Genomic DNA, 27,932 nt, shown 5'->3' with positions numbered 1-27,932 from the left:
GTTGAGGGTGGAGATTTTGAGGAAGGGCCATTTAATGCCACAGACAACCTCCCTACGAATCCTCACCTCAAGCCTGGCTGTCTCCCGGGCCATAATTGCTTGGTTTCGCTCCAAAATTTGTCCAAAAAACCTGAAATGACCACATATTAGCCTCCTAGGTAGAGTGACCACCCTTATTCGTTCAAATAACATAAACATTCTAGAAAAACATGCATAATCTATGAAAAATGGAGGATTGAACAAGGACAATTAGGCAAAATGAGCCTAATAAGTTACCCAATTCGGGGCTCATCATCACCCCCCTGCTAATTGGGTTGCTCATCCTCTGAGCAACTAGTCCAACTCATCATCCTTTATGGCTTTGATCGCCTCCCTCACGTCCCAAGCCTCTGCTGTGATATCCTCTTCCCAGTCGTGGAATCCTACCTTCCTTTCCACTTCCTCCCATTGTCTACCTTCTGTTAGGATATTTCGACACATAGGAAATAGTTAAGTATAACTTGGTCTAGTATAGAGTTAGGTAAAGTGTGTTTCTTTACTATGTACATTTTGTAACTTACAATCCGACGGTCACGATATGTAGTGATCTGACGGTTCATTCTCTCCTCGGTATTACCGACACTTGATCCGTGGCTTAACACCCGATTGGTGCATGATCTCTATTTAAAGAGCATGGAGGGTCATTTGTAGGTTAACTGTTCATGAGAGAAGCTTATGTAAAATTTCATTCTTTTATTAATAAATTGCCTGAAGTGGCCACGTTGGCTCAGGCCGTGGACTGTTTCCCTCTTTGAGGGTTTTAACCACGTCAAAATACGGGTGTATTGATATGTGATCTGTGTGTGAGCGGTGTCCTTTGGTGTTCTGTCTGAGGAACTTACCCTGTAAATTCCTACACCTTCCTCCTCTTCCTTCACTCCTTCTAGCAATCCCAAAAGTAAAGGAGGACTGAATTTCAAGCCAATCCAATTGGCCTGCAAGTTCTGCATCAACTGTTTGTAGAGGGGTACCCTTTCCAAGGCTTCCCTCATCCTGGTGGGAGAGTGATATTCTTTTATCTTTAGGCTGTGAGGCAGTGTGTTCCACCGCCTTGTGCAGGCATGCATGCAGTTTTCTCCCAACAGTCTCTCCATGTCCTCAAAGTGGGCAATGGCTTGAGCCTGTTGCTCAATGTATTCCGGTAGATCCTGAGGATTGTTGGCCAAGTGCTGGTGGGTGCTTATCATTGCTGATGGGTCATTTGGCTCTGCTCTGATCATGAGAGGCTCACTGAGCTCTCTGCCTATGATACTACGGACCTCTGCTGCTCTCTTATCCTCATGGCTCATCCAGGAGGCCATGGCCATAAGCTAGACATCTCCTATCACCGTGTTGGGATCCCATGCATTCATGTTTGGAAGGGAAAAGTTGTGCAAGTAGAACTCTGATAATTTGGTCCTATCCTCAGATGAACTACTGCCACATAGAGCTGCAAACTAATGATAATTTTGGAATGGGGTGATGCCCCTTTGAGCCAAGGTATTGATCTGAAACTGTAACCACTGATCCTTGAGGTATAGGGCATAGGATTTGGTAGGTTGCCTACACTGCAGAGCTTGCATTGCCCAGCTGACCATGCAGGCCAGTTGGGCCTCCTTTTCTTGTATCTACTGTTTCATAGATTGTGTCTCCAATTATTTTTCCTGTAGCTGCCGATTCAATATCTCAACTTCAGTCTGCACCCCTTCCTTTCTCTATTGTTCATCATGGGTATCTTTGGCTGTTGTGGGCTCCTCCTGTTGTTGTTGTTCTCCCAAGGTATTAGGCCTGTCTTCATTCCTCTGTCCCTGTAATTGTAGCTGCTGTCTAAGCAGCTCATTTTCTTCTTGTAGCTTGACCCGCTGGCTGCTCTCCACATGCCATACTAGATCCAATTCCCTCCTTGCCTCTTTGAGTTGTTCCTCCAGAGGACCTATATCCACCACACCCTTGGAGTTAGCGATTTTCATCCAAGTGTGGGTCCTCACTCTCTCTTCTTCTAGTGCAAGGAAAAGTGGCATTGTGAATTTTTGAGGAATGATCTTTCCGGCCTCCAAGAAGTTATAATAGGAGCCCAAGCTGGGCTGGGGGCTAGGTTCCACAATGTTTTCTACCTTTTCTTCCTCCTGTGGTGATTTAGCTGCCTCACCCTCCATTGCTTTGGTCTCCTTCAACCTAGCCAGTGTTTCCTATAGAATAGTCTCAGCATCCTGTAGAGAGGCCTTTGTGTCCAAAATTTTCATTCTCTCCCTCCAGGTGGATGTCTTCAGGCTTCCCCGTTCATAAGTGATGGATGCCTTGGAGGGGGACCTCTCCTTTTGTGTGGTAGGGGTGTCTAAAATTGTGATTGGTTCTTTTGATGGAGGCTGGGGTCTGCCAGTCTTAATCCTTACACTCCTTCTTGCCTTAAAATACAGGGGAGGCTCCCTCTTTCGCTTTTCCTTCTGCTTGGGAGATGTGCTTAGGGTGGCCAGCACAGCTGCTGCCTCCCTAGCTAAAATTTTCAGTGATTTTTCCCTCTGTTGCTCTGTCTTCAGACTTCCTGTAGAAAGTCCTGTGCTGACTGTTTTTTGTCTTCCTGTAGAAGCAGTTTTTGGGCTTCCTGTAGAAACAGTTTTCACTGTTTTGGCCTGCTTGGCTGGGGGTGTCTTCTTCTTCAATTTTGCTATGGTTTCCTTAGATGTGCCCTCACTTGCTTGGACCTTTTCATTCCTTTCTTCCCTGATTTGCAACTGTTTCTCCCTTGGCGTTTGTGCTTTTATTCCACCCACAGCTTTGGCCTCAGTAGCTTGGCCTTTTTCTTGTTTCTCTTCTTGCTTTTCCTGTGGTGGCCTGTCCTAGGTTTTCTTACCCTTAATTTCCTTACACTTAGTTTGCTTCTCTGCCTCAATATGCTCCTTTTCCTCACTGCTAGATGAAGTGAGTTCTTCGGCTAGAATCCATATATCATCATCCTTGGTCATATTGCGAAAAATCTCCCAGGAGAGAGGGACAGTATAAGTATGGAGGGCATCTTCTACTAGAAGCTTGATAAACACATGATGGGCCAGCTGGTCTGGTGTCCCTTCCTTCAGTTTTGTGCCACACTCAATCAATGACTGTAGGAGGAAATATGGTAGGCTAATTTTTTTTTTATTTTTATTTTTATTTATTTATTTATTTATTTTTTTTCTGTGGGTAAATCCATCTTATGCCTGAGCTCAGCTAACAACCGGAAGTGATAACCATATACAATACTGAATCACCCCTCACAGGTAATGTATTTCATAATCTGAAGGCTGACCTCACTCCAAAATGGATGTAGGCTAGCTCTCCGGACCCCATTTTTATCCTCTGAAAACTGTTCTTTTGGTAGGAAAAATTCCTTTTTTTGCCTTCTGGCCCAATTTCCTTTCCTCTTTATCCCAGGGTATCCCCAATGGCAAGTCAGTGACCCGACTAATGAGTTGTGGTGTGAGTCTTAAGGTCAATCCTCGGAAATTGACAATGGCCAGTATCTTGGATTTGGGCTGCAAGGACCTTAGGAACTCCTCTGTTATTTCATCATCGTGACCTTGAATTCTGTCACAGAAGGTCATCCACTTTGCACAGGTAAACAGGTCTACCACCTCAGGAGTTTCTCTCAATTTCTTGGAATCCGAGGGTTCCTTTCTGATAAACCCTCCTGGCATGGTGAAAAATACTCTGTTTTGGCTTGTGTACTGATCAGAAAGGGAATTCTGTTTAAGGCTTCCTCCTTTGATTCTTAGGATAGGGTTTCTCAGATGTTTGTATCTCCCTTTTCACCAATTCCTGGTTATAATGCTGCTGCTGCCCCAAAACTTGACTGTCAAAATGAAATTAGGCTCTCACAGACAGAGTGTAGAGCTTAATTTTCACACCCACCATATACAAGTCACATTTTTTATGCATAGATCAGTCCTTACAGAGGTTTATCGTTTCTACAGGAGGGATTCGTTAACAGGCACCGTGGAGGAGAATGTAACACTGAACCAACTGAAAAAAACTCTGTGTATCACCCAGGCAAACGACAATTCTTGACCCACATGCAAACTTGTTTTAACTTTCCCTACTCCAAATAGCTTAATTTACCACCTTTTGAAATTTCATGAACGGGTATGGTGTTTTTCGAGCCTACCTCTCTTCGAAGCTCCAATTCCGGCGCAGAAGATCCGGATTCCTCTACTCCCGGAGGCTGTGTTGTGCTTCCTCTAGAGCTCCTTCCTGTAGAGAGCTTTGCCGGCTGCTGGAGGACGTCACGACACTTCTGAGCAAGCTTGGGACACGGGAGGAGTTTGAAACGGGCCGAGAAGCTCGGGCTAATGAACTGCAGAGGAGGAGGATGCGTACGTTGCTGAACCAGTTGCAATAGTAAATGGCAGTGGTTAATGTGAGTGTTATGGCCGAAGAATTTTGAATTACGGCGCAATTCATGGCGCGGGGGTGATGTGTCCAGGCTGATCCGTTGGCCAATGTCACAGACATCATTCTCTGACGTGTCTCTGACTGCCATCTTTCTATCTTTGCCATTACCCGCCGTCATCACTGCCCATCCGCTGATTTCACTGCAAATTCACCAATTTCCCTCGATTGGACACTTCCCACGTGTCAGATTTATGTCCCTTTGGCGGATTCGAGCGTAACCGAGCTCGTTCGGATCCAACGAGGCCATTCGACTGACTGTGGGTGGCCAGTTGACTGGCCACCGAATTTGTTCAACCCGCACCATTCACGGACATGCAAGTTTCGTAGTATAGTTCATGCAATTTGACGAAATAAGGTTAGGCACTTACCTGTGTGGCCATGGACGTGCTCTGCAGGTTTCCGGACGTGGAACGATGGCTCTGCTCATTGCTGCTTTGTGCACAGGTGCTGGAATTCCTTTGTTCATTGGCTGATGCTGCATGCAGGCTTCAGAAGTCGATCCACTGGTGGTGAACGTTGCATGAATGGCTCTGCCTTTTCTCAGCTGTCGAGGAGGTGATCATGTTCAAGCGGAGCTGGTTGCATGCCTCCTACATTGATTTCAACTGCTCTTGACTCCATAGTGTGTATTCCAGGCGGATCAGCTGCTACAGGATTCCTGTAGGACATCCTGTAGCTGTTTCTCCTCTTGGGCTGCATGCTGAAACGAGCAGGGTTTCATTCTCGATTGAAGGGTCTTGATGAAGCTTTAATAGGTAGAGTGTGCGGGCCTTCATGTACTTAATTTGTCCCTTTGAAAAAAATTGCAATCTGAAGAAAACATGACTCTTTGCATGACTGCGCAGGAATATAGGACCAAATGGTGGTAATGGTGGTGGAAAGAGATGAAATAGGCGATGGATGGGAAAAAGGGGTGGTTGCATGCCTCATCACCAGATTTCAAGCTTTAAATCCCTCTTCAGAATCGATTTTGGCCTGCCCCAAGGTTCTACAGGATGTTTCTTGTAGAAATGCAGAACTTCCTGTAGAAAGCCTTGAAACTTCCTGTAGGAGGTTGAATCTTGACCCGAATGTGTCCAAATCCTGGAAAAAGTGAGTGGCCATGGAGGGAGTGTCTGTGAGGATGTATAGTAACTTAGTACGGACCCCTGTCCTTGTTTTGCGTGACCTACTTTATCAGCACTGTATTCCCTGCAACCTGCAATAATTTTTCAGAGATAGACCTATTTCTTTTCTTTTTTCTTTCCTCTTTTTCTTTTTCTCTCTCTCTCTTTTTTTGAAAGACAGCAGGGGCGCCTTCATGAGGTTTTCACCCCCACTATCTGCCCGGGTGCCTTAGAGAGGTTTTCACCCAAGGATCTTTTTATTCAAATTCTTTATTTTCTGAGAGACAGCAGGGGCGCCTCCCTGAGGTTTTCACCCTCACTGCCTGCCCTGGCCGCCTCTGAGAGGTTTTCGTCCAAGGATTTTTTTATTCCTTTTTTTTTTTGATGATCAAGGTGTGGTCGGAACAGAGGCAGAACCCTTCTCTATTACCAGCAATGATTTTTCCACAGTTTCAATGAACTCCTGCCTTGAAAGGGGTTTCTTGTAGATTTTTAGTCGATGCCCATTGACAAGCATGGGGATGGCTTCTTCATCAATGGTCCTGATAAGGATTGAACCATTGTCATTGCATTTCTCCACTGTATACGGTCCTAACCATCTTGTCCTCAGATTTCCTTTGAAATCCTTGTATCTTGAGTCACACAGCAGCGCCCAATCTCCCGGCTAGAATTGCTTTTCATTAAGGTGCCGGTCATGCCATATCTTCCTCTGGAGTTGAACTACTTCTGAGTGGATGAGGGCCTGCATTTTTGTTCATCTAATCCATTCAGCTGCAATAATATTTTACGTTGAGCATGGCTGAGATCTAGGTCCAGCTGAGCTGCCACCCTTAATGTATTGTACTCGAACTCTATGGACAGTAAAGCCTTCTTCCTGTAGACCAGCTCATAAGGTGTGAAACCGGTTGTAGTCTTCCAAGTGGTGTTGTAGGCCCAGGTGGCCTCAACCAGGAGATTTGCCCAATCCTTTCTGCTGCTGCTCACAACCTTAGTCAAAACCCTTCCAATGCTCTATTAGTGACTTCCACCTACCCATTTGCTTGAGGATGATAGGGGGTGGAAGTCTTGTGCTTGATCTTGTGATGAGCGAGCAAATATTCAATCAGGTTGGAGGTGAACTGGCTTCCTTGATCTGCGACTAACTCTTTTGGGTAGCCATACTTGTAGAAGATATTTTCCCTAAAAAAATCAGCCACCTTTTCTTCTGTTGCTACTTTGATTGCCTTTGTTTCTGCCCACTTGGTCAGATAGTCAGTGCACACAATGATGTAAGACCGTTTCTTTGAAGGAAGGTTGATAGGACCCACAAAATCCATGCCCCACTTCTCAAATGGCTCAAAGGCCACTTCAGGTTGGAGGGGAATTTCATCCCTTGGAGTCGGTTTCCCCATCCTCTGACATCGGTCACACTCGCTGATGTATCTTTTGACATCTTGATGGAGAGTAGGCCAATAGTAGCCTGCCTGTAGAATTTTGAAGGCAGTCCTTTTGGCTGCAAAGTGGCCTCCACAAGGTCCATCATGACAGGTTAGGAGGATGTCAAAGACTTCCTCCTCCCTAAGACAATGTCTCAAGATCTGATCTGGGCCAAGTTTAAACAGGTTGCCCCCGATCCAAGTAAACGAGGCACTCTTCCTTACAATTATGCTCTTCTCCTTTGAGGATAGATGCGGAGGGAACTGTGCTGAGACCAAGTAATTTGCTATATCAACAAACCATGGAGAGAGCACTGAGATAGCAAACAGATGTTCATCTGGCATCTGGTCATCCACTGTTCCTTCTTCACCTGTAGGCAAGTCCAATCTAGACAAGAAGTCAGCAACAACATTTTCCTTACCTGGCTTGTCAACAATCATCAAATCAAATTGCTGCAACAAAAGTAACCATCTAATGATACGAGCATTGACATCAAGCTTATTCATTAAATATCTAATCGCATCATGATCAGTGTGTACAAATGTTTGATAACCAGTGATGTAGTGTCTGAACTTGTTTAGGGAATGGACTACAACCAGGAACTCTTTCTCGGTTACAGTATAGTTCATTTCTGCCTTGGACATGTTTTTGCTGACGAAGTATATAGCATACAGGAGTTTCTCCTCAACTTGTCCTAAGGCTGCCCCTATGGCTTTGTTCGAGGCATCAATGTGGATGTGGAAAGGTAGGGCCCAGTTTGGACCTCTCAAGATCGGGGCGGACACCAGCTTATCTTTCAACTCATCCAGTGCCCCTTGATAGTTGTCAGTCCATTTAAACTCAACATCTTTCCCTAAGAGTCCAAACAAAGGCGAGGCTAGCTTACTGAAGTCTTTAATGAATCTTCGATAATATCCTGCTAAGCCTAGGAAACTCTGAACATCTCTTACCTTCTGAGGAGGTGGGACCTTTTGGATGATAGCAATTTTATTAGGATCCACCTGTAATCCTTTCCGAGAAATGGTATGACCTAGCACGGTCCCTTCAGTCATCAAGAATTCACATTTTTCAGGACTGAGGGATAGGTTCATTTCAATGCACTTGGTTAGAACTTTTCCCAGATTGGTCAATTCTTCTTGGAAGTTGGACCCATAAGGAGTAAAGTCATCCATATAGATTTCTACCGAATCATGGACCAACTCAGAAAAGATGCTCAGTACTGCTCTCTGGAAAGTGGCAGGAGCGTTGCATAGCCCAAAGGGAAGGACCCGGTAGGCAAAGGTACCCCAAGGACAGGTGAAGGTGGTTTTATCTTGGTCTTCCGGGTTGATTTGGATTTGGTTATACCCACTGAACCCATCTAGGAAAGAGAAGAACTTCTTCCCTGCTAGTCCATCCAACACCTGATCTATGAAAGGCAAAGGGAAATGGCCTTTCTTGGTGGCTTTGTTAAGTTCTCGGTAATCTACATAGATTCTCCACTTCCCATTATTTTTGGACACCAGCACTAGAGGTGAGACCCACTCACTATCGGAGATAGGATAGATGAATCTTGCATCCAATAATTTTTGCAATTCTTCTTTGACAATGTCCTTAAGGGCTGGATTCATTCTCCTCTGAGGCTACCTGACCGGTTTACAATCTTCCTTAATGTAGATGTGATGGGTACAGACCGAAGGATGGAGTCCTTTCATCTCCTTATAGCTCCAGGCGAAAGAATCTAAATGATTGTTCAGTAAGCTACACAGCTCCTTCTCCTGGGAAGGAGATAGGGAGGAGCTGATCTTTAAAGTACTTTCGGGACCAAACTCCACATTCTTAACTCTAGGAGAGGTTGGGTCAGTCACACAGAGGTCCACTAAGGTGCTGGCTTGGGTATCTTCCACCAATTCCTCTAAGGACAGTGCACTGGGAGGTGGATTCTGAATCAAAATCTCAATCAAATCATCCTCGGTTTGAGGACCTCCCCTAGTGGTTTCTGCTGTGCACAATGGTGCAGAGTAGACCTCATCCTCATCTCCTTCTTCCAACCAGAGTGGTAAGTCATGTTATAGCAGAGGTTGGGCAGGAGGCTATAGGACTAGCTTCTTGGACATAGGCCTATTCTTGATGGTCATGCTTCCAGCTTGGCAACTGATGTAAGCATCCGCAGTGGCTAACCAAGGCCTTCCCAAAATGAGGGGGTATCTAGTGAGCTTAACCTTTGGTTGAAGGACCAAGAAGTCCACAGGGTATTCCCAAGAGTCAACAGAGACCAAGACATCCTCCACAATCCCTTCGGGAGTCACGGTGGAGCGATCTGCCAACTGCAAGACTGTCGAGGTCTTCCTTAAGGAATTCTGAAGGTTGAGTTTAAGCATGGTGTCCCTGGTCATCACATTAATGGCAGCCTCTAGATCAATCAATGTATGGGGGATTATGGTGCCATTAATGTGGACATCAACTACAAGACTCCTAGGGTCCAAATACTTTGGACAGATTACTTGCCCCAACATTAGATCGGACAGTTGTTCGATGGCATTGATAGTCGAGGCATCTCTCTTTCGCCTGCCTGGGTGCCTGAAACAGTTCTCCTTTCTCAATTTGTTGTATATCAGTACATCTTTGATGGCCTAGAGAAGTGGTATCTTCACACACAACTGTTTCAGTTCTCCCAAAAGTTTAGTCTCCTCTGGGTTTGGTTGCGTGGTTACTGTTAGTCGCTCAGGAAAGGGTGGAATGGCTTTGGTTCACTTTCCTGTTTCTCTTCCTCGTCCTTTGGGGGAGGAGGTTGGCGATCTGGGAGGGTCTTTCCGGATTGCAGATTGATCTCCCGGATCTCCACAGCATAGGTAGGACATGTTGTCTCCCCAGTGTATACCTGTTGGGCCCGTTGGTTGTTGGGGTTCAGGTTCAGTTGAGCAGGCATCTAGGGTTGTCTTAGAGGAGCAGGAGGTAATGGTTGTGGTTGAGCCGGTGGTGGAGGTAGAATGGCAAGAGGAGAGTTGTATTGGGGCCTCCACCCCGATTGAGGTGCATTCCACTGAGGCTATGGCTGGACATGTGAGTGAAACGAATGAGCAGTGGGTTGAGTATGGTATTGAGGTGGATAAGACCACGAAGGAGGTGCAGACCATGAAGGATGAGCAGGGGGACCCCAAGAAGGCATGTGAGCAGATTGGTTGGGGCCATAATAAGCTTGGGATGTCCCTTGCATCCCTTGCTGGTAAGGTCTGGGTCCATGCGGCCTCCTTTGGTTGAGGAAGTAGAGAGGTTCAGTGGGTGCCTCAGTCCCTTGGTACATGGATTTGAATCCGGGCAAGGTTGGGCATTGGTTTGTAGGGTGGTTCTCCTCACAAACGAAACATACCTCTACTGAGTGCAATGGACACTCATTCTTAGGGTGCTTCCTCGTACATCTGGGACAGAAAATGGCTAAAGCCCTCTCAACTTCCTCTTTCTTTTGTTGGATTCAGAAAGTATCAAGTTGCATGGCAATGGTCTGTCTCATCTCACTTTTGAGGTCCTCCGTCTGATTAGCAAACTCATGCTTGGAGAAGGTAGTACTAACTGAAAGTGGATTCCCCCTACCTCTTTTCCTGGCTGCCCTAGAGTGCTTTCTAAACACAGTCTTTATGTCCTCATAAGGTAGTTTCTAAATGTCTCCTCCAGCTAGCATGTGAAGGGTATCTAGGAGGTCTTCAGGGACTCCTCGGAGCAGAACCAACTTTAGAGATTCAGGGTCAAGTGTGCACCTGGCCCGTTTATAGCTAAGTTGGAACCTTTCCTCATAGTCCTCTAAAGACTCATCGTTTCCCATGGTCATCCGAAAGATTTCTCCCTTGGTTTCCTTTGACCTATAGTAATCCCGGTATTTGTTGTTAAAGGCTTGCTGCATCTAAGCCCAAGTAGTGATACTGCTTCCAGGTAACCCCATGAACCAGCGTAATGCTTGCATCCTTGAGGGTAGAGGGAAAGAGTTCCAACTTTTGCTCATCTTCTGTATAGTCATAAGTTCGACAAAGGACAACAAACTCAAATAGGAAGGTATCAGGGTCTTCAGTGGTCAATGCATGGAAATGAGGTAAGGCTGAGGGACTTATGTTCTTCATTTTCATGTCCCCGTTGGTTTCTCGGATGGGGAAGGTACCTTCTATTCTCTTGTCATCGTCTCTACCATTTCTGTTGTTAGCCATGGTCTCAAAAGGAATGTTTTCTTGCTCTTCTTCTGTTATAGGATCTTCGTATATCTCAGGAGGTTCACCTATAGGCTCTTCTGGATCACTGCCACCAAAGAAGAGACAAGGGTGACTCAGTGAAGTGGTGGGGGTGTTGGGTAGGAATTTTCTAGTATTGTCTCTGTTCTACGAGGCATGAAAGGATTTTTGGTTGTTTTTGCTTTTTTCTCTGCTTGTACCTGCAAAACTGAAATAGGATGGAATTGCAACTACTAAAATCTATCTTGCAGGAATGAAAATGCAAAATTGAAATGAAAACAGGAAAGGACTAATCTATTTTGCTGAAATCAAATTGCAAGAATGAAATGCTAGACTATGCTTGCAGAATTGAAATTGCGGAATTGAAAGGCTAATCTATGAAAGCAGGAAATGTCTAATTTATTTTTGCAGAAATGAAATTTCAGAATGGAACTGAAATAAACTACTTAGCAGAAGGTTAGAGTAGGAAAATAGAAGAAAAGCAGCAATCACAAATACTCTGACGCTTCCTCGGCAATGGCGCCAAAAAGAGTGGTGAGCTCCAGTATTGCAGCAATAATGCTGCAACTCCTGGGACTCCCTTCTTTACTTTTATCAACCCGGTAGTTCGTAAAAAACTTGGAAGCGACGGTGCTGTATGCACAAGTACTAGCTCTTGCCGCAGTTGTCACTTGGTCAGCTGGCACAAGTCCGCTAGGGGCTTAAGCCAACTTCTATGAGCTCTGAGAAGAAGCTTTTTAATTGATGGATGAATGCAAACTCAAGGAAGGTTGATCTACTTGCAGAAAGAAACTGGAAAGCAAAAAGGAAACATAAACCTTGGCAAACCCTAATTTTACCGGCTATCCCTACCGATGCAAGAAAGAGGATGCAATCTACTGAAAGAGATTCCATTGACTTCTAGGAAGGTAAATACATGGATCTAAGCTACTTCTACAGTAACATCTGAAAAAAACATCTTTTTGTATTTTTGAATAAGTTGTCAGAATTATCATTCATGCAATTTGACTGTTTTGACTGTGAAGAGGTGGATTGGCGAGGGGAAATGCTTGGATGAGGTCGGGAAGGTTCAGAGAGGGCCTAAGGGGTCCCTAACACCGTTCCAAAGAGTTTCACACTGTTTGGATATCAAGAAACCTCATTCGTGAGCTTCTACAGGAAGTCTGCAGGGGTTCTACAAGATGTCTGTGATTTTCTACAGGATGTTCTGTAACTTTATACAGGATGTTAAGAAATGGGATTTTGGAGGGTGGATGGATGGATAAAGATGAAGGAGTGGGTATGGAGGTAGGATAAGGGTTGGAGGTGGTCTAGGACTTGGTGGATGGAGTGGAGGATAGAGGTAGATGGCTGGATTTGTTCAAGGAAGACTGAAGCAATGATGCACAAAAACTAGGGTTATGTGAGCAAATGGCAAATGTAATGCTAGAAGCTGAGCTGAGGGATGGAGCAGATGGGTTTGATGGAGTATGGGTAGGTGGAGGAGTGGTACAGGTGCTCTGCAAGTCGTTTTTCCAACTGAACCAATGAAGACTTGTAAAATAAAAAAAACTAGTTACGTTGACCTAATATGATCTAGCTGTTAGTAAAAAGAATGAAGAGAAGTTGAACTACAATGAAACCCTGTATACTAACTCATGCAACTAAGCAAGCAAAAGTCTGAACTTGTAACCAACTTCTATACATGAAAATCAAATACTAGTGATTGCATGGCAAAGCAAAATCAATGTTTTTGTGGGCAGCAAGGTCATCTGATCACAGCTCCTGATCCCACTGAGGGAGAGGTGAAACTAGAGATGGTTGATGGCCCTTTTTTGAAGCTTTTCCCTGTAAACAACCTATCAACTAAATCTAAGCATCAAAAGTCTTTCTAACCATTAACAATGACCTAGTTAATCAGCAAGATTTAATCTATTTTAACAGAAATAATTTTACAAATGCATAAAGGACAAGTAACAATACATAAAGGAGGCCTTAGCTCAGGTTGGGCCCAACCCCAAGAGCTGCAGGCTCCTATAAAGAACTCAGATCTGATGCCAAGTAAAGCTGCTTCTCATTACTAAAAAATAATCATCACAAGAAAGTTTGTACAACAGTAGCTAAGAAAAGTGAGCTGAAAAAGGACAACACTATAGTGCAAATACCAACGGTTCCAAAAGTAAACTACGAAGGCTGAGGCCTTCTTATTTATACAATACGAGGGGGCTAAAAACCCTCCTAGATTCAAGGGACTCAGTTGTTCCAACTGCAGTAAACAGTCACTCTTTCCAAAGCTGCTTGGCTGCCTTTAGAACTCGTTTTGGTGGCTTGTTGAGCTTGGAGTTGAGGGTCTAGATTTTGAGGAAGGGCCATTTAATGCCACAGACAACCTCCCTACTAATCCTCACCTCAAGCTTGGTTGTCTCCTGGGCCATAATTGCTTGGTTTTGCTCCAAAATTTGTCCAAAAAACCTGAAATGACCACGTATTAGCCTCCTAGGTAGAGTGACCACCCTTATTCGTTCAAATAACATAAACATACTAGAAAAACATGCATCTCTATGAAAAATGGAGGATTGAACAAGGACAATTAGGCAAAATGAGCCCAATAAGTTACCCAATTCGGGGCTCATCAGTGAGTTTTAATTGTTAACTACAGTCATATTTTAAGTTTAAGGGAGGTTGTGAAATGATCAGCCAAGGGTATAAGGATATAAATAATGAAAATATAACTTCCAAACAGAGTCCTTGTCAGCGCCAAATCCTTTTGAAGCCACTTCAGAAAAATATTTTGTTGATTGTAGAACACGAATTCAGGGCATGGATTGTCTTAGAGCAATTCTACAAGAAATTCTTGAGAAAATTAGAATTAGTGCTACCCTCGTAACAATGTAAAGATAAAATATATTCCTATGAATATCAAAATTAATTCCACATTAGTATCCATATGAAGGTCCTACATTTAGAGTGCTTAGCAATAGACTTCACTTCGCTCATTGGTTATTATAATTCATACGATTTAGATGCTCTAACGTTTGGGCTAGAGCCAAGACTGTGCTGACACATTACATATATTCTCTTGTAATTATTGTTGCAACTTATTTTTTAATGCAACCAGACATTATATGGAGGGAGAGCTTTTAAGTAATTGTTTAGCTTACAAACACTTCTAACAAGATCATTGGAAAGTCATTTCAGGTATGGTATATAATTAGTACCCAACCTTAACACATTATTATTTAAGTATGTTGTAATTATCGCTTCTGTTTTGAATTGATTCTATTAACACATGATTTAATTTTTTTGTCCTTGGTAATCATGTCTTTGTTGCAATTGTTGGAATGTATCAGTGGTGTTGAAATGGTATTGAAGGATATTTCCTATCCTATGAAATTGGGCAGTGGAGTTGCAGTAGCTGCAACTTACCTCCAAAACACCACTCCCTTGATACCATCTATGGTGTGATGTTTATATAATTTAGCTAGGCACAAGAAACTTATCAGGGACAATTATTGTAAAAAACACAACAATAAGGCGTTCATGTAAGCTCTATAATCAAATTTAGGCCAGGGTTCATAAATATATTCAAATTCTGATTTGAATTCCTGTTGTTCTAAGGAATGGCTTGAAATAATGTTGTATTTCATTGAATTTTCAATATTTATTTAAAAATAAATGCTTAAGATGGGAAACAAGCCCATGTAAAGTTGGATTTGATATGCACTGAGAGATTGCTAGGGTTGAGAAATTTAAGGATCAATTTATATTGTGGCCGGGATATTTTTAATATTCCCTTTTTCCTCATCTTCTCCTCTATATTTTCAACCATTATTTTCCAACTGGATCCCTCATGAAAACCATTTTATCTGTAACTTCTACTAGTTCTAAAATAGAGTATTTCCCTACCACATGCTCCATAAACAAGACATGCATTGTAGTTACTTTTTATTCTTCATAATTAGGTTCACTTTTATGCATTTTATTTTTTCTTCTCTCACCCTCTTTCATTTGGAAGGTGGATCCTTTACACTCACATGCATTGAAAATGGACCAGATTTAAATGATACCTTTCCCATATATAAGTATTTAACCAAGTCTGTGACATGAATAACAAGGTGGATGTGCTCCAACTGTAAGGTACTCATAGTTAATTTAGTTTCCAACACCTTGATTTCCTTTAGGGCACCAATCTAATGCCCAGAGAGATCCATCCACATTTAGCACAGTCATTCCGAGAGTTAGAGAGGTTACTTTTGGATATATTGTAATTAAAATATTGGATTAATTCCTACACCCCTAAAGGTTAGTATTGAAGTATTGTAATTAAAATCTTGGATAACAACTGTTAACATGGGTGATATATTAAAAAATTTATCATTTCCACCAAAGAATTTTGACACAAAGAGCAAGTAGTAACACTATAGTTCTTCAAATCAGGAATTTATTTTGAGTGGATAGAGCTATTACATCCAAATCCTCGTCTCTTCTTCTATCAACCAAAATAATCTTCTGAGAATATAATAAAAGGTTCTCCTTTTCAAAGTTATTAATCGCTTAAATTGGTGATATCATCCAACATCATAGAAATTATCAGGTAATTGATCATTAATGCCACATAAATACTCAATGATATATTTTTGAGATGCCCAAGATAATTCTTCCATGGATCTGCTTTCTTTGGTTGGCTTAGAATTTTTTTTATAAAAATACCATGGTGCTTACTCGGTGTGTGAAAATCATCATTGTTGGCCTCAGAGCATCAATCTAACTGACCACTCTCCTTCATAAGAGCAAGGGATGTTCCACTCTGATTTATAATTGACATGACATTAGAAATGACTATTCCAAAATTACTACTAATGGAATCAATAAACTTACAATTAAGATCACCGAAAGGCAATATTCCTTTTAATGTTGATTTTTTCACTAGAGATATGGAATCATTTTCTTTGGCATTAATGCACCTAGAGTCACCTGGATCTTGTATCTTTGCCTCTTGTTACCACATGCTGTATCTTAGGATCCAGTTCTTTTTCATTGAAATAATTTTTCTTATCAGTGCCTCCCCACTCTCTTGTCCATGATATAATTTCCCATTTGAAATAGGCACCGATTCTATTATAATTGTTGTGTTTTTTCTTTTTTATGAACTTCAACACATAACTTCATACTATTATCAATCACTCTTGATGAACCTTTAATTGTTGATTATCATGGTGCTACTGCTTCCATATTTTTCTTGGTCTGAATGTAAGAGAATATCTAATAGTTGACATGCTCTTGGAGGAATGGTTTGAATGTGAGAAAATATCTAATAGTTGACATGTTCTTAGAATAAAGGCTTGACAAAGACATTTTAGAATCTCCTTCAGATGGATATTTTGTTTTTTCCTTAGATAAATTTGAATCAAAGAACTCTTCCTCAATAGAAGAGTTTATTGGCTCACACTTAGCAACCTCCTATTCCAATGCATCATTTATTTACAAATTACAGCTCATCTAGACAAGAATTTTCTAGTTTTTGCAAAGTTTATTATGCTGCTAAAAATAGTTGACAATATACAATGCACATTAACCCATTAATTTAGAAGATAAGATTTCCTCATGCATGTTGATTTCCTGACTGTCATCTTGGAAAACAACTTTATATATTCCAAAGATGTCAATCTATTGTTCAACACATCAATAGTTTGCAAGTTTCATAGACTTGATAGCCCAAATGGCAAGCCCACTAGTTTGTTGGTTGCTACCTTCAAAAATTTTAAAGCCATTAAATTGGCAATATGATTTGGTAAAGTCTTTAGTTTATTAAAGGATATCAATCTCCTCCAAATGCTTGAGTGAACCAATATCATATGGTATGAATCATATCGAAAAGTGCAAACTGAGAGATACATAATGGATTTCAAGCTCAAAATCTCATTGGAATGATGAAAGATACAAGTGCACAATGGTACTCTATAGAGCTCCATTTCCTCTAAATTAGAACAAAAATCAAGAAATGAACTCTACTTTCATGTAGGAGTCATATGAAACCTTAATTTTTGGGCTTAATATGATAGTTTGAACATCCTTTTCCATTTTTCATTTTAGTTTGCACAATGCATGTCATAGATTAATAGTTCAATAATTGCTACTGAGGTGGGAAAGTATTAGTTGGCATTTAATATTGTTCAGGGTACTTAACACTTAGGAACCAAACTATGTACAATTTGAAGCAAATCTAATTTTTTTTGTATCGATATGCTATGCAGAGTAATCATATCAAAATCCATGTTGAACCTTCCCACTAGTCTCACATGTAAGAAAATATTAAAACATGCTATATTAAAGGTGATAAAGCACATAATGCATACTTCACACATTTTTTGTGCTCTGATATGTATTATGTTCATTATTTGTAGAATTAATTGGTAATACCTCATTCTCCTCAAATGCATTTTAATTATATTTTTCCAGTACATGGTGCATCATGAAGCAAAAACAACTGTGAATCATGTCTGGACCATTAGTTTGTAGATAAAACAAAACTATACATACAAGAAAACTATTACTTTGATATGCCATATTCTCTTTTTTGAATAAGTAGCATAACTTTAAACTATCTCTGCTGCTAGATAAATATGTACTCAGCTTAAATATCAAGATACAAGATGAGCCAAAGTTTTGTGCATAAACTGGCTTATGCAAAGTGCCTATGGAAGTTTGCATTCAATCCAAACTAACAGAAAGTAAATAATGTCCGTTGAGAGCCATTTAACTTGGTCGTCAATGTTCGTGATTGGCCGCATAGGGTGAGTGCCCACCTTGAAGGATTTATCTGGAATTACTGCTAGACATATTATTTGTCTGACAAAAAGGAACATTCCCATTGAAATGATTGCTAAACATATTATTTAGTTGAGATAAGGAAAACTATTGTTGGAATGTCTGCCAAAAATATTATTTGGCTGAGAGAAAGGAACACTCACATTATCTTTCTTAATGCCACTTTGAAATTATTGATTTGGATTCCCCTGAAATACAAGTGCATGTTGTCCCCATGGCATAGGACATGGAAGAATATTTTGTTCAGGAAGAGATCCAATGTTGCAAATATTCATTAATGTTGGCATACAATCTTGGATTTTGTGTAACTCGAACTCTAACACAAGTTCACACTTGATTAAACAACATAGGTTTCAGAACCCTCTGATTTGCATCCAATGATGGTACTTGAGGCCCTCTAGCTACCTAGCCAGAGTGTTTTCTAGTCCAAGTTTTGCTGGGTAAGCTAGGATGAATGCTACTATATTGTGTTGGTTCTCCCATAAAATCATAATGCATTGGCCTGTAAGGGAGATTCACGAGTTTGGAATTCATCTAGGTCCCACTAAGAATAGTTGCGCCAAGAATAAGGGGTTGGACTTGGTGAACACCTCCGGTAGAGTATGGGAAAGATGGCATAGAAGAATGTTTCCTTGGTTGAATCCCTTCAACTGGATGATGTTGTGGCCTCAAGCAAGTATGTGAGTGTAGAGTTTGTCCGAATGGATCATGAAAATTCTTAGCAGGAGGCTGCTTCCAAGAGCGGATCCCTTGGGCTTAATTATATACTGGCCTAGAATGAACAACACTTACTAGGTTTGCCATAAATTTAATATCACAAACATGTCACCAACAATAGGAGGCTAGGAAAGAAGCATCCCTTTAGTAGCATCTTGATTGGGCTTTGTATGGAATGCTCCCCAAGGAGGAGGTTCACTTGCAAATGTAATCAAACCTTGAATTTTTTCTCTAGAGTATGCCAACAGAGTTGTAGGTGGTATTGAGGGACCACTTGTGGAGCTTGAAAGTTGAGGAGGTTGTTGTTTAAGGTCGTTTCTAGTAGTTTGACTCATGCATTGAGATTATATAGGTGAGGTTTTGGATGGAGTTGGGGTTCTAGGCCTTTTGCAATTTTGTGTCTAGATTACAGCTGTAGTTGGTGGCTAACCAAACAAACTATTATGAAATGGTTTCTTCAAAGCAAATATCGTCTACATAAAATGTAGAAGAAAAAATCAGAGGATCCTGCTACGATCAATCTATAAATCTATTAAATAAGAAGAAATATTTCAACATACCTAATATTAATGCCTCAATCCATTTACATGTTGAAATTGTGTTGTAAGTGATTACCATGCTCTTCTCTCTTCCTTCTATCCACAAACTCTTTTTTTCTCCCACATCTTCCATAATTCTTTTCCTAGATATTTTCTCTTGAATTGGATCCCCTCTTCACAAGTGATCTTACTTTTTTATACTCTGCCTTGTTCTCATCATTCAATAACTCCACTTCATTAGAACTCTCTTCATCATGTTCACTAGAAGAACCATATCCTTTTCGGTACAAACTTGGGGCATTTTTTAGTACAAAATTTGCAAATTTTGGAACATATGAAACATGTGCACCTTCCCTTGCATAATAGGGCACATCCGCGACAATATTATACAAACAAGGTAGTATGGCATCTTCACTTGCCAAAATACCTCATCTATGAAACCTAGTGACTTCCTTTTCTCCATTATCCATAGTATTGTGCCTTCATTTAGTGCACTATGTAATTCAGTGTCTTCCACCACTATAGAAGTTACTAACACCTACAAAATGAAATTCCAAAGATTACAAACCCATTAGGAGAATCCCAAAGAAAAATTATTATAGGGAAATAAGAAAAAAACGATTTCAGTTCTTATCTGTTTATAAGCCATCGATCAGAAAGACACAAAGAAAAAGAAATAAAAGATATTAGGTTTTGTTTCTTATGGATTAGAAAAATATTTAAAAGGATACCGAGATGATATCACACATAATTAAATCGAATTGTAATCACAAACATTCCATATACAACCAACAAAGAACAATTAGCATGTGCATAAAAAAATAAGAATAGCCAACACTTCTAGTGTCTCAAAAGCAATGAAAAGTACATCTACACCAGAAGGCACATAAAATCCTCAACTCTACCAATCTAGAGAAAGGCCAAGGTTATATTAAAATGCAAGAAAAATACTTCTAGATATATATTTTTGGCATCTAGAAAATTATAATTTTACTAGAAATTTTATAAAACCTCTACGGAGTTCAAATCTTAGAAACAATGGAGGAGGATACTTTTGCATTCCATAGAAGGGCATTGAGCCCTAGACAATATGGGTTGGCTTAGATCACTTATGTGGAGGCTTGTACTTGACTTATGCTAGCTTAATTGAGGGTATGGATATGTAGGTGGGTGGACACATATATAAGACATTGACTTGGAGGGGCATTGAACCATTGGAGCCCTTAGAGGAGAATTGGAATTTTAGATGAGGAGTGCCCTCTCCTTCAAACCTTGCTTGAGGATCATCATCACCTTGGAGCTTGACATGTGTCACTTACTTCACATGTGTGGGCCTACTTATTTGTAGTAGGTTACTTGTAAGGGTTTAGGCCCATTTTCATATTTTTGTCCTCCCTTACCTCTCATATATATAGAGGAAGGAGAGAGTCTTTTCATTTCTATCATCATCATCTTGTGTTTAGATACGTGAGGAGAAGAGTGCTTTAGTCTCTCTCTTGTTCATTATTTGTTGTAATTTATCTGTCTTCTATTGGAGTGATAGGGTTTCTTGGGCATTCTTGAAGTCTATGGTTAGGGTTTCTACCTTAAGGATGAAAGGAGTTAGGGTTTAATGATAAACCCTAGATTTTTACTTGTTTGAGAAGAAGGGGAAAGAGAAGACATATTGCTTGGACACAAGGAGATATGCTTATGCTGATACTATCTTGTGAAAGATACTTGGTGGAGCTAGGCTTTTCATGTTGTGTCTTGGATAGTGTTTTGGAGAGCTTAGAGGGTTGCAAAATGTATCTAAAATTGTCTTGGTGTAGATTTCACTTTTAGATATCAATGTATTTTTGGTTTGGTAATTTCTAACACTTTATTTCTTGTTGAATTGACATAAGTTAAGCTTGAAACTTTTAAGAGTAGTAATATTGATATTGAAGGATATTAGGGAAGATTTACCACTGTAATTATTGATGTCATAAAGTGAATTTCAGTTTTGGTTTATGCAAGATAAGATTTCCTTAGAGGGTTGAAACTTGTTGGCAAAAATTGGATATATTTTCTCTTGGATTGCCTTGTTGATTGGATTTGAAAAGAAGTAAAATATTGTCTATTGTTTGTTTTTGTAAATTATGTTTCAAATCATCCCTAAGGCTATAAATTCACAAGGACTAGATCCAGGAAACCTCTAGGAAAGAGGTGAATTTTTTGCATTTCCATTAAAGTATCAAGAGCAGAGATTCCTACAACTATGATTTTGCAACTTTATTCCATCTTAACTCTTGATTTACCAAGTACTAAGAGGGATCAAAATTTTCAAGATTCAAACCTCTTTTTGATTGTAAAACTTGAGGAAAGGTTTGCATCTCGAGAGCTTTGGTTCTTCTAGGAAATTTGTAGATCCGTATTTAAGACGAATCTGTGTTGGTTCTTAAGTTTTCATTAATATATTTAAGCCTTTATTGTTATTAGTATTACCAATAATCAATGAATTTATTAACTATTCCACCAACTTACTATATTCTGGTTCTGATTAAATATTAATCCTCTAGGCCATTTCCTCAGTCTAAGTTTTCTATGCCGACAATGTCTTCTCATCCATTAAGTTGTCTTTTCCTTCCAGTTTTATTTTACTTGTTTGTCTTAAAAAATGATATATTTTGTTTCAAATTGAAAATATAACTTTGTTTTTGCACAATTTACAAGGCCTAACAAAATTGGATCATCAACATTAAGATAAGTAGTCAAGATTGTGCTCCCAATCTAATTTTGAGAAATCATTTTGAAATTTTTTTCTTCTCATTATGAAAATTAAGGTTTAATTTTTCTTTTTACCATCGTCTTCGATGCCAAAATTTTTACTTATTCAATTTTTTTTTTTTTTACTTTGCAGTTGAACTACATTATTTTAAGTTACCAAGGCATTTCCAAACTTCAAGAGGAGGCTATAACATCTGTCTCTATTGTGTTTTTTTATATCTATACTTCAGGTTGGGATTCTTCTGCATCAATTTATGTGTTATAGTGTTATATTATTTATAGTTTCACTAAACATGCATTCATTTATTAAATTTAATATTTTAGTTTACTAGTTGTATGGATATATTACTAGGTACATGTCTTCCACTTAGTTTACTAGTTGTATATATATATATATATCTAGATATATATATATATATATATATATATATATATATATATATATATATATATATATATATATATATATATATATATATATATATGCAAGGATAGAAACTCTAGTGAAACATTGACAATAACATAGGCATTGGAGAAAATTTCATTTGATTCTATATGAGTCAAATGAATCTACTAAAAAAACCCTCATCTCTTTTCGCTGCCCTCTAATACAAATTCAACATCATTGAGCTCATTAATTATATCATCAATATGATATTTAACTAATTGATTTTCCTCTGCCTTTTTGCTTACAAATCAACATATATTGTTGTCCATATCTCCACCATGTTAAATGAATTTATACCTCTATTTTAGTGGTTGTGGGTGTATTTTATAAGCTTCCAGAAAAACAGTTAAGCATGGGAGGATTGCGAAGCAGGTTTTGGGTGAGCTTGAAGAATCAAGAGATACAAAAATACCATGGAGTAGAGGACTGACCTAGAACATAGGTACTGAAATTTTTATTTTTATTTTGGTTTATCTTCAGAAAAATTCAGTTTATGCTTGAAATTGTATCTATGTTATATGTCATCCTTTGGAGTAGATAGATAATGTAGACCATAAAATTGTCTAAAGTAATTTATAAGTTTTACTTTTAAGTTGTTTGAATTGTGGTTTGGTGCTAGAGTGAGATCAGGTTAGATTCTAATTTTTGTATTCTCTTTGCTGAGTCATTGATTAACATGTTTCAAGAATTCATATTCCACTCGCGCTGAAAATTGGGCTTTTCCTTGCTTTTGAGTATTGGACTATAACTTCTCTCTGAGGTAAGCATAGTAATTAGTAGCAACAACTTTATATTCATATGATTTTTTTTTTGCATTTGGTTATTTTCTGATACATTGGTTGACTTTTGATCTATACTATGTAGAAATTGAATTTTGATTTATAGTGTTGTTATAATGTATTTGGATTTCGTTGTTGATCACGACGGGGAGCAACTAACTCTATTCAACCATAAATTTATAGGGTCTTGGTTTTGTGAGTTTGTAATGCATATGATATCCTATAAGGGCTTTTTCATGGAGGAATATAATGGATTCTATTCCTAATTAATAAAATCCAGCCTCTAGAGTGTGGTAATGTCATACAAGCTAATTGGTAGCATTGTGTCTCTTTGTGTTTTGGTTTTGTAGATGGAAGTGAATGTAATAATGTTTCTCTATATAATATATATTAGGTCACTTAAATAGAAGGTCCTGATATTGTGAGCCCATAATATTTCTGAGATCCTATAAGGTCTTTTTTGTGGGAGGCACATCACAGATTCTATTCCTAGTTAAGAAATCCAAGCTAGAGATAGATAATGTGATATAAACTAATAGGTAATATTGTCTTTGTGTTTTGTTATTGTAAATGAATGTAATAATGTTCACCTGTATAAACTATGTTTGGTCCTATTATATATAGGGTCCTAATTTTGTGACCCCTTACTCATCTTTTATTCTATTGGGGGCCTAAGAAGACCAACTTCAAGCCATCATAAAAGTGAAATCTTGGAACACCATCTATCATTATTGTTATCTTTTACAAACATTTCCCTATCTTAAAATAAATTATGTCTCAGAGCATCATCAACCGGGTAATTTAATTCCAGAACTATATGTGCCACTTAGTGCAGCCTTTGTAACATAGCCACTGATAAATTTCTTACATTTAGAGTGTTGCAATTGTCCATTTTCATCCTTGTAAAAATGGAAATCATAAATATCACTTTCAGAGTGTTTTTATTCTTCAAAATATAGAGCCATCATAGAACAACAAATTTTGTGTTGTCTTATTACTTAAGTTTTAAAACATATCAAATCTACAAATAATTGTAGAGGTTCTATAAGTTTTTAAAACCCTGGCTTCCTGTAGTGTCAATACTTAACTTGATCAGGCTATAACAACTGATTTTACATTATGCATTTTTGGTGAATCTAATACTTTGTCACTTGTTTTTTATCATAAGTTGAAGCAATATCTCTCTTCTTGAGGCATACATGTCAGACCATTCAATTCATATTTACTCTATGAGCCTTAGGAGGTCAATGATGAGGAAGGACGTGCATTTTCTACCTTTCAAGCTTATTGGAATAACATGCCATATGATCTGTTGGCTCCCCTTCTACCTCTGAAAAGGATTGTTGTTGGTTTGCACTTTGCTTTAGATTCTTTCTTAAATGGAACTATCATTATTCTTTTCCATACAATTAATTTCCATGTTAATGTCGACTATCATAGAGTGTCAAGAAAGATAAGCCTTTAATTAACTTACATTATTTTGGACATATTAGATTTGCACTCTTGCTGAAAGATCTAGTGTAGAGCTGAACCTTAAGGAATTACATAATTTGCAAGGTTAATATACATCAATTTCCACTCATTGAGTATCCACAACAAGGATCTAGGACCTCAATTTATTTGATAAGTAATTTTTAGTTTGGTTCCTAAACATACTAATGGATATTCCATGTTATATCATTAATACTTTTTAATTGATGACCTACCTGTAATGTGAAGGATATAACTTGGATATCAATCATAATGGATGGGTATTCTTTTTGTTTTTCAATGAGGAATCCAATTTGTAGAGATAAGAAAAATATAGATAATGCAAATAATTTTAATGATTTGAAAAAAATGTGACCGTGTTTTGACAGTATGTTTCGTCAATGTTTATACATTTGGAATCAATCTGAATCCAGAAAATTGAGAAAGATATATAAGAATTAAGTTTTTTCCAAGAACATAGATCTTGGATGTATGAAAAGTTGAAAACCATACAAGTCCAATGGCATAACATGGAAAAACTTCTATGAATTGAACTTTTATGGATAGGTGTTGATATCTAACAACAGTCTACCAAGAAACATTTCAACTTTCTTGCAATGTCTCTCAAGAATAGGACCTTTATATCTCAGATGATTATAAACTTATTGGTATAATGAACTTTGTTGCCATAAGTTCAATATTTTGAAATTTCAGTCAATAAGTGGTATGTCCATTGAATTCAAATGTGTCAATTTTGCTTATAAAGCATTTCTCTAATAGAGAAGTTTTTCTTTAAAATATATCTATAATCTTATTAAAGCTTAAGATAAGAAGCGTTACCTTTGCATTTTCTCAAGTTATTAAACTACTTAACATGCCTTTTAGTAAATGTTAATCAACTACTAGTTACATTCAATTATAACCAGTGAAGGCTGAAGTAGTGATTTCCATCAAAAGGTGTATCATTGTTTGTCCCACATCCATCAAATGATATAGTTAGTAGCCCACAATACATAAACTGTAATGAAATTGCTTGCGAACAACTAGTAAGGATTCATAACTCTAAAGGCACAGACTAGATTCATGATTAGTATAGAATGTTACCTCTAAGCCTCAAGATAAGCTTGGGCCCACCCTTATGGTCATCTAGTTGCACTCTATGATATGCTAAAATTATAGTGTTTTTCACGGTTGGTGGAATCACACTAGTCTTATCCTAATCAATGCCATAGTATACATTGTGAGCCCACATTTGTGTGATAAGATTTGGACCAAATATTGGTCCTACAAATTGACATTCATGGTCTAAGAACAATTGGCACAATGATGTGTAGTAAGTACTATTGTAAGGATTTGTCTACTTGCATATGGAAAATACTAAGCACCATGCAGTAAAACAATGATCATATTATTGTGTTTTCACACTGTCCATTTAATACTATATTATTTCTGTCCAATGGACAAGATGGAAGATTATTAAACCAATCATTAGCTTACTGCACATTGCTTGGTAGTATTTTCCCTTTCAGACCACCCTTTTGCACTTAAATTTAAGTTAGATATAATGAACAAATAGTGATGCATAACATAATAGTAGACAATGATGGTTGATTACTAACATATCACATTTTACTAAGACTAAGGTGAACACACCTCACTGGAGCTCAACATTGACAAATTCCAAGGGCTCAAAAAACTAAATATTGTGCTACATAGTTGCATATTTTGTTGCATTTCTAGCTCTATCAGTGTGAGGTGCTTATTGATATGATTATTAAATGCATGGTCATGTATATTCAGGTGAAGTGTCTAACTTCCCATCAGATGATACAAACCTAGAGGATGAATTTGAAAAGGCTAAAAATGCACTTTTGGCAAGGGCATGGTCACCTAGTTGGAGCAGTGCTGACAAGGCTCTAACTGTACTTATCAATGGACCTTCACTTGATTATGAGGTAAATTATTAGAAAGTAGACAATGCAACAACTTCTTTCTTGTCACCTCATCTGCATTTTGGGGAGTTGAGTGTTAGAAATGTGTTTAACCTTGTTCACATCAAACTAGTTTTGTGGGATAATGAGGGAAATACTTCAGGGTCAAGGGAACAAAGTGTGATTATGTTTCCCAAGTCAAGTAGTCTCTAGGAATATTCTATATATTCGAGTTTCAATTTTCCCTGTAGCCATGAGAGACCATTTCTTTCACATTTTAATTATTTCCCATGGAGGTTTGACATCGATTACTTTAAATCTTGGAGGCAAGGTAGGACTGGATATCTACTACTTGATGTTGGGATGTGGGAAATTTAGGAAACAAGATGGTTGCATGATTGAATCCGGGTGGTGATCTCTAGTTTCTTTGTTAAGGTTCTCCATCTTCCTTGGAGATGGCGGGGTATGAAGTATTTTTGGGACACACTCCTAGATGTTGATCTGGAGTATGATGCTTTTGGATGGCATCACATTTTTGGTTGCTTTCTATATAGGCATGAGGTGGATTGAATAGATAATCCTTAGGTATGTTACAATACAATCTGAATTTGTGTACTAAACACAGATACAATTCTTGCATTTAACTTATTCATGGATGAAAATATATTAGGATTTAATTTAAATATTTTTGACTGTTCATATGTTGGGCATTTGGGATTATGCGTAGTTTGAAGGCTACAAATTTTATCTAGTAGGAGAATATGTCTGTTTTTGGCTTCCAGAGTTGGTTAGATTTCCCACACAGTGGATACATCATCCATGGGTTGCACCACAAGCTGTTCTTCAGTCTTCTGGAGTGGAGATGGGTTCCAACTATCCCCTACCCATTGTAGAGATATTGATAGCTAAAGAGTGCTTGGAAGATGCCCTTTCAAGAATGTGTCAACGTGAAGTAGCTGCTAGAGCTTCTTTGGAAAATGGCACAAAAGAAGGTTTGGGGGAATCATTGGAAAATTCCAATGCCTCAATGTCCGAACATATATATTTATATTTTGATAGAAGTATTTTTTCAAAGAAGCATTAAACATACAACTGCTAGATTGGTTATTTTTATTTTTATTTTTTGATTATTCTTGTAGTGCTTTTGGTAAACAATTCAGTTCATGTCCATCTTGGGAATGTTCAACCTTTTTCTTTATAGGGTACTTAAGATAGGTAGATTTATAACAGTTGTGAGGGTATTTGGTACCTTAACCTACTTCTGCCCATACATGAGCCAATTATAGCAATCATTGTAAATAAGATATGCAACATGATGAATAGGATGCAAAG

The 27,932-nt window shown here is 38.7% G+C and overlaps 1 pseudogene; it reads left to right on the top strand.

The window, feature by feature from the left end:
• Nucleotides 1-23,971: 23,971 nt before the first annotated feature.
• Nucleotides 23,972-27,684, top strand: LOC149249684 (cryptochrome-1-like; annotated as a pseudogene).
• Nucleotides 27,685-27,932: the final 248 nt, after the last annotated feature.

The sequence above is a fragment of the Pinus tabuliformis genome, chromosome 7, assembly GCF_031772625.1.
Source record: "Pinus tabuliformis cultivar Carrire ecotype Pingquan chromosome 7, CPIR1, whole genome shotgun sequence".
NCBI classification, from domain to species: domain Eukaryota; kingdom Viridiplantae; phylum Streptophyta; class Pinopsida; order Pinales; family Pinaceae; genus Pinus; species Pinus tabuliformis.
The sequence above is the reverse complement of the archived record's forward strand: the minus strand, read 5'-3'. Positions and strand labels throughout refer to the sequence as shown.